This window comes from Poecilia formosa, unplaced genomic scaffold (assembly GCF_000485575.1).
Source record: "Poecilia formosa unplaced genomic scaffold, Poecilia_formosa-5.1.2 Scaffold341, whole genome shotgun sequence".
NCBI classification, from domain to species: domain Eukaryota; kingdom Metazoa; phylum Chordata; class Actinopteri; order Cyprinodontiformes; family Poeciliidae; genus Poecilia; species Poecilia formosa.
The window spans coordinates 131,249-145,839 of NW_006800280.1; the positions used below are offsets into that span (position 1 = coordinate 131,249).

At 37.0% G+C, this 14,591-nt stretch overlaps 1 protein-coding gene across 1 annotated transcript in view; it reads right to left on the reverse strand.

Moving 5' to 3' along the window:
* pea15 (proliferation and apoptosis adaptor protein 15) overlaps positions 1-5,594 on the reverse strand; it is a 48,621-nt gene extending 43,027 nt beyond the window's left edge. The window contains exon 1 of the mRNA XM_007573952.2: positions 5,227-5,594. The gene's annotated coding sequence lies outside the window, so the exon portion shown is untranslated. The remainder of the gene's footprint in view (positions 1-5,226) is intronic.
* Positions 5,595-14,591: the final 8,997 nt, after the last annotated feature.

The window sequence follows — 14,591 nt, forward strand, 5'->3', positions numbered from 1 at the left end:
AATTTAAAGTACAGGGTTTTTTTTTCTTCTTCTTTTTTACTAACCCACCTTTCAATTCCTCATTTCCTGTGGTTGCAGAAGTGACCCTAATTATCGCCAGGGGGAATTACCGTACAGCCATAAATATTAATAAAAATGCTGAACTTTTCCAACCCTAGCCAACAAACCGGAGCTCCACAACAGCATAAGAAACAAAAACATGCAGACGACGAGAGATCATGAGCAGTTGCCAGAGGGATTAAATCTGCACAAGCATCAGAGGGAAAGGCTTAACCTCTGTGGCGGTTTACAATAAATCACTGCACATGTTCCAGATACACACTGAATCAAGGTAAATCTGTATTTTTAGCTCACATAAATGATAAATTTAGATTCTTGTTGTTCATTGCAAGTGGGAAAACATCAAATATGGCAGGTACTTAAAAACTGCAACCAAGCTGTGATGTAACAGGGAGGTGGAGAGGGAGTGATGTTGGAATCACTTCCTGTTTCGCCACAAGTTGAATGTCCACTGCTCTGGATATGCTTAAACACAATAAATAAGAGTTGGCTATAGACATTTTTACTTCAGCGGGGGCGGTGAACCTGGCTCTCAGTGCTGGTTTTCACTCTTTCCCACACAGACTCTGTCCTGCAGGCGGTATCACTTCCAGTGACCCAAATGACTGGGACATCAGACCCATGGAGCTCAGCTCTAGCATGAGCAAAAGTCACCGCCTTGCAAAAGTATGCATACCCCTTGTTGTACTGACAACACAAACTTAAGAGTATTTTGATGTTGTTTTATAACTAATACAAAATACATATTTGTGATCTTAAGATAGTTTAATTCCTTTACTAAAACAAATGTACCTTTACCACTGTGAATTGTACACCATTTATCCCAATATATGCACACTATTCAGCAATATATGCACACTATTCTGCAATAAATGCATACAGCATCACAATATGTTGGCGATAATAATATTTGCCAATGATATGGTGAAACATATTCTGTCATCTCTGCATGCTATATGCTATACAGCAATGAGAAACATAGTTCAGAGCTGTCCAAGGAAACAGATTCCAGGTAGGAATGTAACACCCCACAGTGACGGTGACTCTGTAATTCATATCTTCCTGGGAGGCCAGGCTGCACATCAGTGGACCTGTTAGACGATCCATGATATCCAAGAACACCCTTTAAGATCTCTGTGGGTCTTCATTAATGATGTGACCGTGATTACCTTGTGTTCTGTGATGACATCCTTTGTTGCTAAATCCGACTGAGGGTAGGTTTCACTGAATATCCCATGCCAGATCCCATGGTGATGTGAAGGCTTTTCCAGATATCAGGTTCTCCTGACACTCAAATTGTAAATTGGAGACTAGAGACAATTTTAGATTCAACCTAAGCAACCTAAAAACTGGAGAATAGAGTACAGTAGGTCCACAATCCATAGATGAGCAGACGTACCCAAATGTCCAGAAAAAAGGCCACAAGATGGACCTATATTTGCAATTATCATTAAGCTGTCGATGGTGCATATTTACAACTACATGCCCACTTTGATTAAGATGCAAGTGAACCCTTTGCTGCCAGTGCCTCATCTTTCTCTTTTTCATCAGTAATGCACAGAGATGTGTTTAGAAGTCGTTTATTCCTACGTCCAACTTTCATGAGTGGAATTGACATGACACCCACCAGTCAAATCAATCCAGTGGGTTTGCCAGCAACTGACCAATCAGCAATCATAATTTGTCCCAAAGTAAATGCCCCTTACCTGGAGGAATTGAACGTCTCTGACAAAGTGTTGAGAGTTATCATTACCAATGCGCTGAGGTCAAAGTGATTTGGTGGAAAACAAACACAAAATACTGTTAAAACTTTGTCAGTGAGGAGCAAGCACTTAATCCAGAGCATGTAGAGCATGGAAAACAGTTTATTACATTTCCAAAAGTCAAATAGGGTCTAGACAAAAATAAAGGACATATTTATATGTCCTTTATTTTTGGTCTAGGGTCAATCTCATGAGCAGGTGAATACCATAGGGATCGACTGTATAACTACAACATGTTTGTGTGAAGGTTTTAGTCATCATTACGTCATATGTTTAATGGTTAAATCAAAGATCAACGTGTTACGCAAAGTATTTAAATCAATATTGATAGAATTGTTATCAAATCGAATTGTGACCTAAAAATCTGAAGCTGAATTGTGAGGTTCTTAGCAACACCCAGCCCTAATCTTTACAAACAGCCTTTACTCTGCAGGATGGACTAGCATGGTGTTCAAGGTATGACTGATCATATTCACTGTCATTGTTTTCTTTCAATGCTTAAGGACATTTTTCATAACAGAGCCTCAATAAAGTCAGTTGACTATGAAATTCACAACTTTGACGAAGACTCCCTTTACTATTCCTTCTCAAGCAGCTTTGACATGATATGATCTAGTTGTAGCTATACACAAGTAACCTATTTTATTTCAGTTCTAAGAATACTAGTTATTATTTAGTGTTGGTAATACACTGAACTCAGAGGAAATGGTACATTTTCTTTTTAAATTTAAAGTACAGGGTTTTTTTTTCTTCTTCTTTTTTACTAACCCACCTTTCAATTCCTCATTTCCTGTGGTTGCAGAAGTGACCCTAATTATCTTTAGTGAGTCAGCTTTGGTAAAAAAAAAAAAAAAAAAAAAATGCAGTAACTAAATGGTTTTCAGCTTACTGTGAGCAACGTCTTCCTTTAATGGTATAAATAACACGAGGAAGGATGCCAACAAAGTTTGTTTTATTTCCTCATCTTGTGGTTATGGTGAAGTTATCTTAAGTCTAAATGTGTGTCTACAAACAGCTTTCAGACCGGGCACTTGAAGTCCAAGTCAAAAAAAAAAATGACTGACGCATTTCCTCTTTTATTTTGACTGTTTCGAGCTCCACCAGTTTAACACTGATCTTCCCGAAATCTGTGTTTGACTCTGAGCCTGCAAACAGTCAACCACAAACATTCCCCCGGCGGCCACAGCCGCTTTGGTGGTGGTGGGAGGGAAGAGAAAAGGATGGGGGGGACATCCGAAACCAAACACACACACACGCACACACACACACACATACACACAGAGGAAGTGAACCCGAGAGAGGAAGCACATTTCTGCTGTGCTGCCCAGATTTTTTTTCTCCCCCTCTGTTTAAGCAGACGGATCGATGAATATCACAGAGAGGAGACAAGCTCCCAAAAAGCTGAGTTAAGGCTCACACACACAAAACGGCAAACACAATTCTGAAAGGATCGAGACTTGGCCCGTTCGATCTATAACCAAGCGTCATCCTGAAAGATGACCTTTTAATCCAAAGTTCAAAACGCTTGTTGAGGTGCTTTCTTAAACACCCCTAAAAAAGACTCCCAACACATTCAAATGGTTTTGAAGTAGGATGTACGCAAAAATGAATCAGTGGTGCTCATTTTCATGGTAATTAATGTCTTTTTTTCTTTAGAAAAATCAGAAGTTCTGTTTTTGTAGAAGGGAAACTCAAAGGGCACGCAACTGAAAACTGCAGCTGGTCACATGAACGAGGCAAAGATCAAACAAGATGAAGATTTAAGACCGCTATGTACAATTGGTGTGATCAAGGTGAGGCACTGGAAGCTACTATCAAGCACGGTGGTTGCACCAACATGCTGTGGGCTTGTTTCAATCCCACTGAATCCTAAGTGGACAAAATAGCGAAGGAGGAAGACTGCCTCCGAATTGTTCAACTCCACTGCAATCAACAGCTGGGTAGAGCTGCAACTAAAAATTATTTTAGCATTCAATTAATCTATCAAGTATTAAAAATTAATTGGTTAATCGGGTAAAAAAAATGGTACATTCTGCAAATTCTTCTTTAAAGTACATAAGCCTTTTCTACACAGTACTAGAAATAAGTAAAATGATAGAAATAAGCAAACAAGTCAATTCCTTTTTTAAAGTATTAAAATAAATACTTTATTGCCCAAAATGCAATGACATATTCCTTTAGTGAATATGTCATTCATAAGAGAGGCTCTGGATAGGCGCCAGTCTCTCATGTGTGTTTTGGTTATATTTACCCAGAATGCCCTTAGAAAGATTGAAGCTCTGTTAAAACAGCTTACTGCTGGTTGGGTACCTGAGCAAGGAGCCTGACTAAAAAACTGTTTCTGTCTAAAGAGCAAAAACAGATAACATAATTTATATGATTTCATAGTTGTAACAGCTGAAACTTACAATTATACTTACATTGCAATATGTAAAAAAATAAATAACACGTTGATTTGTTTTTGCAGCAGTAGGAATAATCGTTGCTTTTCTGTTTTGTATAAAAGCAATTACAAAACAAAAGTTATACATTTTGGTTTAAATGGTGAGATATCGTGAAATTACCATATTTTTACTCCATGTTAGCTCACTATCCTATAGATGCATGTGAAAATATATATGGAGATAATACAGGTATACAGGCTCATAAAGTGCAGCGCTTCAGCTGGGGAGAACAATTCCCACCCTTCCCTATTGGCTGTACACTCCCATCCATTCATAAAAAAGACAAAAAAGAAAAGAAAAAAATCCATCCCCATCCGCTCATACTCAAATTGCCAGCCACCAGAGGGTTATTATTACAGTCGCAATACTTTAGAAGCTTTGGTTCAAAACAACTGGAGATACCATAAACCATAAACAAATTACACACCAACTTATAAGAGTTATGTAATATTGTAACCTGTTGTGGTTCAGCTGTAGAACACGAATGCTATGGCTGGGTAGAGTCAGAGTAATATTACCATGAGGACGCTGGGAAATGAAAGGACACTGGATACATGTGAACTAGCAGCCTCAACGATTCCAATGCAATTACTTTAACTGCTGATGGACTGAAAGCCCCCAAGGGAATGTGGGGGGAAAACCCAATTTGCCACGCAACTGTAAAAATCAACTGTATACTGAGGAAAGGAAATGTCCTTAATCTAAATTATATGACACATTTATTATATTTGGTAGAAGCACACTGAAAACTACATTTTCCAGAATGAAAGTGAAGTACTCTTTTCCCCATCGACATCATGCAATGGTATGCACGCGGAGAGGCGAACCGTGTCCATGAATGAAGGAGCCGGTTCGACTCCCAGCTCAGACAAATGAATGAAGGACGCTCCAGGGAGCTGCGTTTTAAAGTAACAACCCCGAAGCGGGAATAAAAGCAGAAAGAACGGAGACGTACTCACCCCGGGCGCAGCAAAATGAGTCGGCTACAGACAAGGCAGAGATGAGGGGAGCAGCGGGACGAAAAATTTTCCTCGGAATGTATCGGTGTCGGCCTCAGAGAGCACAGACGTGGTGCTGGGGAGGGGTGGGGGGAATTAAGCCCACTTCGTCTGGTTCACTTTACGGCTTCGAGTGATGGGTTAATGTTTTTTTTTTTTTTAGTCAGAGGGAGCCGCTGCCGTGAAGGGGACACGGGTCAGGTCAGCTGTCAGTCTGAGCTCGTGGGTGATAACGGAGGAATGTTAGGTTCGGGTTTGGTCGTGATCTCTCGGAGAATCTGCGCGCGCTGAAGTCTGGTACTCTGTGACCGGCTGCTGAAACGTGGAAACGCCTTTTCCTCTCTCTCTCTTTCTTTCGGTCACGGCTAAGCACGCTGTCGAGATTCATTCAGAGATTGTCTATTGTAAGCGACGGTTCACTCTGAGGAATAAAGTGCAATTTTTTCACTTTGTCAATGGAAAAAAAATATTTTATTATATGCGTAAATAAGAAAAGACAAATAATATTTATAATTACTTCTACTATTATTAATATTATTTTACCTTGTATTATAACAATGTTACAGTAACATTAACATTTATTTTGGTTTTTGACTTTTCATAATCAAAAATTAAAAATCATAAATGTGTGATAAATCTATGCAATGTAGGTTTTTTTTTAACTTTAATTGAATTGGGGGATAAATAATTTGATTCTATTATATTCTAAATGCACCTGTAATACTGTGTAAAATATTGACTTCATGAACAAATTGGAGTTTAAAATTGTGCCAACTTGTTTTCGCTTTGATGTTTGCCATTTCATTGTTTTGACAATAAAATTACTTGGTTAAGTTGTGGATTAGAGTAAATTGTGATTATAATGTAAAGTAATGTCAATGCACCACACTATATTCATATGTGCACAATGAACAGCACTTTTTCACACATTCACAAGTTCACATTTCTAAGGTAAATGCAGGAGTACTTTATTTTTGTAGAAGGAATATTTCTGAATGTTATAAACTTCTCAAACTATGAAAGAGTATATGAAAAACTGTAAATTGGGCATGTTCAGTTTTCACATTGAAAAAATAAATTTTAATTTCACCTAGTATTAGCTGTTATGCATTAGCCAAGGAAGTGCTTTCTCAGCTTAACTCAACAGAAACTTTACACCTTAAAACTAAAGACAATAACACTGTGTAGTCATGGGAAAGGATTTTTAAAAAATGTTATCACTGTTAACCAAAGAAGACAGAAAAAACTGCCAAAACCCAGTTTTCAACTTCTTGTTTAAAGTAAAAATTAGCATTAGCACTACAGTCTTGCGTACTATGAGGCAATGATTCCAAGTAAAGCGAACATTTGTGTGTTTTATATTTCACTATTTTTTTTTCCTCTGGTAAAGAGTTGGCTGAGCCAGCTAAAACAAGCATATAATATAGTGGGATTTTTTCCACAGCATAAAATTTAAGTATATTTGTTTCACTGTATAAAATTGAGGAGAATACATTGGCTTGTGCTTTTGGTAAAAATCCAAAATGTGAAAAATTGGACTTATAAATCAACTATGAGAGCTGTATTTTCTGATCTAGATGTCATAAAAAATAATTCAAGTGTTTTATTTTGATTTTATTGTTGTTATCTCTGTCCAGGTTCTTTGGTTCTAATAAAAATCAGCAGAGTGAGCCCTCTTTCAGTTTGCATCTGTCGAGTTTCACACGTGCGCTCGCGCACGCACGCACACCATCACACATACACATTTTTCAAAGCTGATGTCACTGCGCTACCCGGCCAGGCCAGTCCCTCCTCCTGTTTCTTTTCTCTCCATCGCGTCTCCATCATTCAACACGAACTCTATTCTTTGAAAAGTGAGAGCCAGACAGCAGGAGTTGTATGGCTGGGAGTTGATCGTTTGAAAATGTGGTTAAATCATTCATTGGTTTCCCTCTCTATGTATGTAAACAAGATTATACATATGTAGAAAGAGATTAACATAATTTAGATGTGACTGAAAACAGGACACCTGAAGTTCGAACGTCATAGAAACAACCACAAATGTACTATTTGAAGCCAATATAAAGTCGTCACATTTTTAAAATGTTCTTTTCGCATCCTAATTGCAGCGTTTGCAAAAACATTTGAGCTAGTGTCACAGCAGCACAATTTAGAAACATGTAGGATAATGCATGTGACTCAGATTTGTGTCTATTTAAAGGGGCAGTATTATGTAGTTTTCAGGCACATATTGCCATTTTACAGTATAATCAACTATTTCGGTTGTTACAAAAATGCTACATATGTCAAATATGACTTTGTAATTTAAAGACTTCAATTTATCACTCTGTCTCTTTAAAAAAAACTCCTGCTGTTTCTGAAACTCCGCCTTCAGGAAGTCATCACAATGCTGCTCCTCTATTAACCCTTTAATAAAGTTTAACAGCATTTCATTGAGAAGTAGCTCGTATAATGAGCTCAGCCAATGCGCAGTTCCACCAGGTGTTTGCTAACTGCTGCTGGCTAGTCTGAAGGAGCTGAATGGGGGTCTTAGGGGCGATGGGTTCTCTGTGAGGCGGAAGTTGGAAACTGCAGCTCTGAGAAGAATTACTATAAGAGAAGATATAAAGATAGTTATAGGAGAGGCAATTCTAAGATTGTCGTCAGAAGATATTGGATTACATTATATAATGACGTAATCACATCAAGACAGTTGCAATGCGCAACTCTTAACTACGAAAGGAGTTAAGAGACTTGATAAGAGCGTTACAGAAGTTGTAACAAGACTTACATCACTATAAGAGTTGATTCATAAAATACAAAGAGATGAGCAAACATATCAAAGCAGATACCTTTTGACCCTTTTTGATGAACGTTTCCTGATGTTTTGTTTACAGATCCGCTGATCCCAGATGAATGAGCCACTGTTTGTCCAATTTTATGTGCAAGAAATTTCCAAAAAACTACGTCTCATGACCGTCAGTCTTTTAAAAATGCCTTTATTCATGGTAAGTGAAAGAGTTGTGACTCTGCTCTGGGTTGGTGACTCGTGATAAAGGCGATCATCTAATCTCTGACCATGAATAAACCTTTTGTTGTAACCCATTTGACCCCGAGGCGACAATGAAATCCCCCCTTTTTGCTAGAAGCACACACAGGCACTACACACTCTGCTTTTGGGAAACATTCCAAATATTTAGACTTTTTAAACGTTGCATCCATGTTTCGGAGACGTTCTAAAAGGACAAGATAATGCCAAAAAGCTATATGACAACAATAAAGTTACATAAATGCAGTTTATATTTTCATAAACGGTTGTTTGGGACTTCATAAAGCAAAGAGTTTTTCTAAGTGGTTTCATGGTTGAGTCATGGTGGGTCTTATGATCTTGCTCAATTGTCAATGCTTCTTGGCAGGATTAACTCCTTAAATACCATATTCTAAGTAATTTAAGAATAATTCAACTAAAAAAAAAATGGACCATCACTAACAACATTAAACAAAGTTAGATTTCTGCAGCAAATAGTGGCATCTACAGGTCATCAGTCCACCATAGCAACCATTGGAAAGTATCTACACATTATCCACCATAACATCATCTTGGCGTTTACTAAACTCTACTTCGACTCTATTTGAACTCTGAGAATGTTGATGTTTTTTAAAGAAACTCAAATTAATTTAATGTTTTGCCATTCGTTTTTCATTTAAGACTGTAAAATGTGTTGCACCCGTATATGTGAACTGCTAGGTATACTTAAAAAAAAAAGAAGAAAGAAGGTTGTGGCAAGGACTTGATCTCTGACTGTGCAGCTAGTGGTGTGCTTTGAAGTTTTTGACAAAACATCCAAATAAGCTACATTTCTTCTTTACATCCGTCTTTCTTTTCATCTTTTATCAATCATTCAATCAAGTTTATTTGAATAGCACAATGCAACAATAAGGCAGTTCAAAGTCCTATACATCATAAAAACACAAAAATACATAGTCATAAAAACATCACAAAATCAGGATTCAAGAGAACCAGTAACAAGCATTACATATTGCAAAGAATCTGAATCCTGCTTTGATGCATCACATGTTTAAGATAGGAGGTTCTTAGCGCTGTCAATCATGCTTACACACATCCCTGCAACCCTCCTTGTTTCCTGCTATGCTACAGCCTCTTCCTGATAGCAGAGCCTGCTAAGAATGCTAACTCTAGTTAGCATGGCCACCTACGACAGCGCAGAAATAAATTTTCTAAAATGGTTAAGTTATTTCTCTTCTGTTAGCACATTTAGCAGTGCGTACACAAGCATGATTGACAGTGCTAAGACCCGCCTCCTGGCTCTGATTGGTTGTTTTTGACTGGGATAGGTGCATTTCTTCAGATGGCAATAGTAGCTGTAGCTGTTTTGTGTCACGACATGTTGACATTTTTAACAAATATAGGAAAAACATTTTAGTTTTTTATTTATAGAAGTTACGTACTGCAGATTTAACTGAGGCTGTGACTACACTAGTAATTGTTTTATGTAATACTCATGAGTTTTTTGTTTGTTTGTTTTTTGTCATTTTGACCTTACATCAGCATAGAAACATTTGAAGACCCCCAAATATAAACTTTTTAAAAAAGGTTCTAGAAAATACCATCACTTCAAACTTAACCATTGCAGGTTGAGATGATCAGCAAGACTCCCTTGTGCGGCCAGATTGTCCAATTTGTAGAAATCTTGATGGCAGTTTATATACTACTTGTCATTTGTTGCACTTACCTTTGCCTCCCTGTGGACTAGTATACCTTCCAAAAATGTACCTCAAACCTCATCCTAGAGCCTCCCATTTCCTATTCTGACCAAAACTGCAATACTTACTGTACCTGAGAAACTCAACATTTTCCATAGGAGTCCACTGTTGATACCAATTGTCCATCCAGCTCACCAAAACTCACCTGTCGGTCCAGATTTAACAACAAACAACCACCAGACATTAGCAAACTTCTTTTTGTATGGGAACAAATAAAATAAAAGCACACCCTTTCCTTTACCTTCCACTACAAAAACTAAAACAGAGCCTTCTCATTGGCTGGTTTCACTGGTACAATAGGCAGACTGTTGTCACTGCATGCAAATGCACACACATTCATTTGCAAACGAGACAAAAGAACTCTTTGGACTGAGAGATGCAAACTCACCTTCCCGCACATCCTTTTTTTCCTGCTTGCCCTGTAACACTGAGCATTGGTAAATAGCAAGATATCTAAAGTTAACAAATCGTTTCTCAAAAGTTGACAGAAACTGCTTGATAAAAATAAAAATGAACACAAGTGTGAAGCAACAGCCTGTGTTTCTGATAGCGTATCGCATGTCAGAGGTTTAAATAGCTCTCAGTGGGAGATGGATGAGGAAGACGGTGATCTTTGGAAGCCATATGTTGTTTATCATTTGCTAATCTGTAGAAATAAAAATCAGCATGACTGAGAAGAAAAAAAAGATTCCAAACTCTGCTTTGCTGCAGATCTCAAAAACTCAAGCCATTTCTCTAATCTGTGAAATACATTACGTTTCTGAGAAAATTAGTCCAGTCATCGTTTCTTTGAACAATTACTAGAAGAACCAAAACCCGAACAACAGACTTCACACAAATAAGTTCAATTGGCAGTATTCACAACCAAGGAGTCCACATTTTGTCATTTTACGACCACAAACCTCAATTTGATTTACTGGAATTTTATGCATTAGACCAGCAGAATTGGTCTTTTGTGACCAAAAAGTACCAACTTGGGAATTTGACATTAGAGCAGATATTTGTTGACATATAAAAGCAAGCAAGAAAGAAAAATAGTGGATATTTTTTATGGATCTTTGTTTGTTTTTATGTCAGGTAATAAAACTGAAATATTAGGAATAAAGTCAAGTAAAGTTGAAATCTGAAGAAAAAAGTCAAAGTTTAGTTTCATGACTGAAGTAAAAAAAAATTGAGAACAAGTTGGAAATAAAATCTTAAACAATTTGCCAATGCTTTCCAGATATTTATTTTAAAATATTATTCTGTAAAGTATAAAGTTTCCTTGCTCATTTAGACAAGGCTGTTGTGAGCCTTTGAGAGAGTGTCCTTTCAACTTTAATGTTGAGATACTTTTTCTCCTTTTTCCCCTCATCATTTCACACATTATTTTTGTCTTAAACCTCAAAACAGCATCGAGACAACAACAACAAAAAAAACTTTCTCCTCACTTTTTTTTCAAAGTGACCTGAATAAAAGATACTAATTAACTGGAAAAACATATAATTGAAGGGCTGCACTGACATCATTAATATAATTAACTTAATCAAGGCTAACAAAGAAAAGAAGTCCACATTCTGTTTCCAACAGAAAAAGTAACCCATCCTTTTTTCCCCAAGAGCTGTAATGTGAACAAGGATTAATTGGGTAATGAAGTTCACTTGGATTAATAGCTACATTACCATGGCAACCCACCAAAATACTTGTGTAACAGAGTTGATCAAAAACTCAATCATAGTCTAAAGTTTTTCAGTGCAGATTCAGTGTAAAAAATATCAAATGTTGGAATTTTACTGATCGGTTTTCACTTTGCTATATCATGTCTGCTTTTTGCATTGAAACACCGTTGGAGTTCATTTGTATTTCCTTCCTGAGGGTGTGGAAGTGTACTTGTGTACTACTGAGGCAGGAAGAAAACAGCTAACTTTAATACTTAAAAAAAAGTCTGTTTTGTTTTTGTGTGAGATTTTGTGTGCATGCAGCATCGCACTGTGTCTTCCTGATTTCCCAAGAGCAGACTAAAATAGGCGAGTTCTTGTTTTCCCATCACAAGACTGGTGTGTTTATTGGTGGGGAGATGAAAAGAAGTACAGAGAGGAAGCCCCTCCAAGCAAAAACAAGTCGGAGGATTCAGCTGCTGAGAAGGAAAAGAAGGACGGACGGAAGGAAGGAAGGAAGGAAAAGAAAAAGTAGCAGGCAAGGAGGAGAAAGATGGATGATGAAATCGGTAGAGAAATAGATGGAAGATGTTTAAGGAGGAGAGAAAAAGATCAGCCGCTCCGGCGACAGACAAGGATTGTTGTGTCAGGGTGAGTGAATGTCCTTATTCACAGGCATGAATCAGGGGAAAAGGAAACAATGAAAACAAGGGATCACTGAATTGATTGTTTGGAAGCTTTTATTCTCTTAAAACTAATATATTAGCTTGTGGAGTTTCCTTAGGTTTTACTGCCACTTAGGTGAAGCTGAGAATATTTCTAGCTGTCGATGTCAAAAAGTAGCTCCAAAAAAGGCAAATGTATTGCAATCATTTTTCACCATAAATACCCTTTACCTTGCCTTACAGACATTTTGATTTCCACATAGCAAAAAATCTAACTTTAAAGTTTTCTGTATGTGAAAGTAGAAATGAAGCAGAGAAAAGTGAAGAGCTAGCATGTAGCTGAACACACACTCTATAGTATAATTTTGTAAATAGTTGTAAAAAAAAACAAAAAAAAAAAACATGAGTCTTGTGGTGTTGGAGAGAATTTGTAATGGAGCTATTGTGACACGTTTATAAATCGTTGTAAAAAAACAGCTGGGAAATTGCCCACAATATGATGTAAAAAATATGTATACTAATTAGTTTTTGGCTACATTTGTACATAAATTCTTAAAATTTACAAAAGAAAATTTCATTTTAGGCTGGAAAAATGGTTCATTCAATATTTCTGTGAATTTCATAGTAAAAATATCAAAAAATTTTCTACTTGGATTTTGTTTTTGTGTTTTTTGGTCCAATGTGATAATGCATTTTGTCAAAATGAAACAAACACTGTAAAATCATAAAGCTTAGGTTGTGCTGAAAATAATGATACCAAATAAGGCAAGGTAAATAGTTTTTATGGTGAAAATATAAGGGTAAATTCAAAATTAGACCAAAGCGGCCATTTAGACACCTGATTCCTAAGCATTGAGCAGCTAGCATTAGCCCTAATGTCAAGACTGGGCAAAATAATGACAAGCCATTTTGACTAATTAGAAAATCAGAAATGACCACATAATGCTTATTTACACAAAGTATTTCTGTGATATATTTATAGCAACAAATAAACCTTTAAACGTCTAAAATTGACAAAAACTGACTTTTTCTCAGTATGCTAGAATATTGTTAGCGTTCATCGCAGAAACTGAACAGGGAATTTTCAAGCATGAGAACCCACTCATATTGAACATGTTCATGAGTATTTTACCAATATATTCCCTTGATACTTAGAAACTGTTTTTTATGGCATGGTAACAGTTAAACATGTTGTGTTTGGCTAAATGTGCAACTCTTTGTGTCAGATAATTTACAGCTGCATTGTCTCCTACCTGGTGCCTTTGAATGACCTCGGCAACGGAAAAGAAGAGCGGAGCTTTAATCACTGTCATTACAGCAGACCGGGGCGCCCGACATCATTTTGAACCCAGACACAGGCAGCTCAGAGCGATAAATGACAAATGGTTCACATCTGCTCGCTGATGACAGACAATCTCAGCCACCTTGACGACCATTTAATGTCATGTGCTACGCCGCTGAATAGTAACATTACAAACACAGTGTACATTAGCATAGAGAACAGAAAAATGACTGTCATAGTAGCTTTAAAGACATCACAACCAGGAGTTGGTTAAACAATATTTAGAGGCAAATCATTTATGAGAGAAAGTAAACATGATGAGCCACATTATTAATGCACTTCAAACCTACTGTTCGCTACTTTGTAAAAAATATATATATTACAAACATTTGAGATATATGTACTATTTTTTGTTGAAATCCTACCTTTATTGGTAGTTAGTACCAAAAAATTAAATGCGACTGCATTTTAGTCCTAAAAAGTTTAGGACCCCAAAACAACCAACTGAATGAACAACAACATAGACGTCATTCAATAGCGCATTGTTTACAAAAGTAAAAATGGATGTCATCCCACCGTCTATGGGTTAATTTGAAAGTTGTTGAGTAACGGGAGCCAACAGTATTGTCACAAGACTATAAAAAGACAAAGGAAGCTTAGTAAGATGAAAGCATAACTAGTAGCAATGACCTTTTGTTCAGCATGGGCTTCTTCTGATTTAGAATTACGACGGAGGTTTCAGATCAATGAAGAAAAAGTTGGATAAAATTCAAATTGTGCCACTTGCCCCAATGAAAGCGGCACAAAGTGGATATTTTGAGGGTTGAAAACCTTGGAACTGGGTAATTGAGATTACCATGAAAAAAATCAGATATGGGTTGGAAATGGGCAAAATAAAAAGGATTTGGATAGCATTTACCTGTTTTGCGAACATATGTAGCTAAAGTGTCAACCGGCTTACCTAGACCTGAGTTGTGT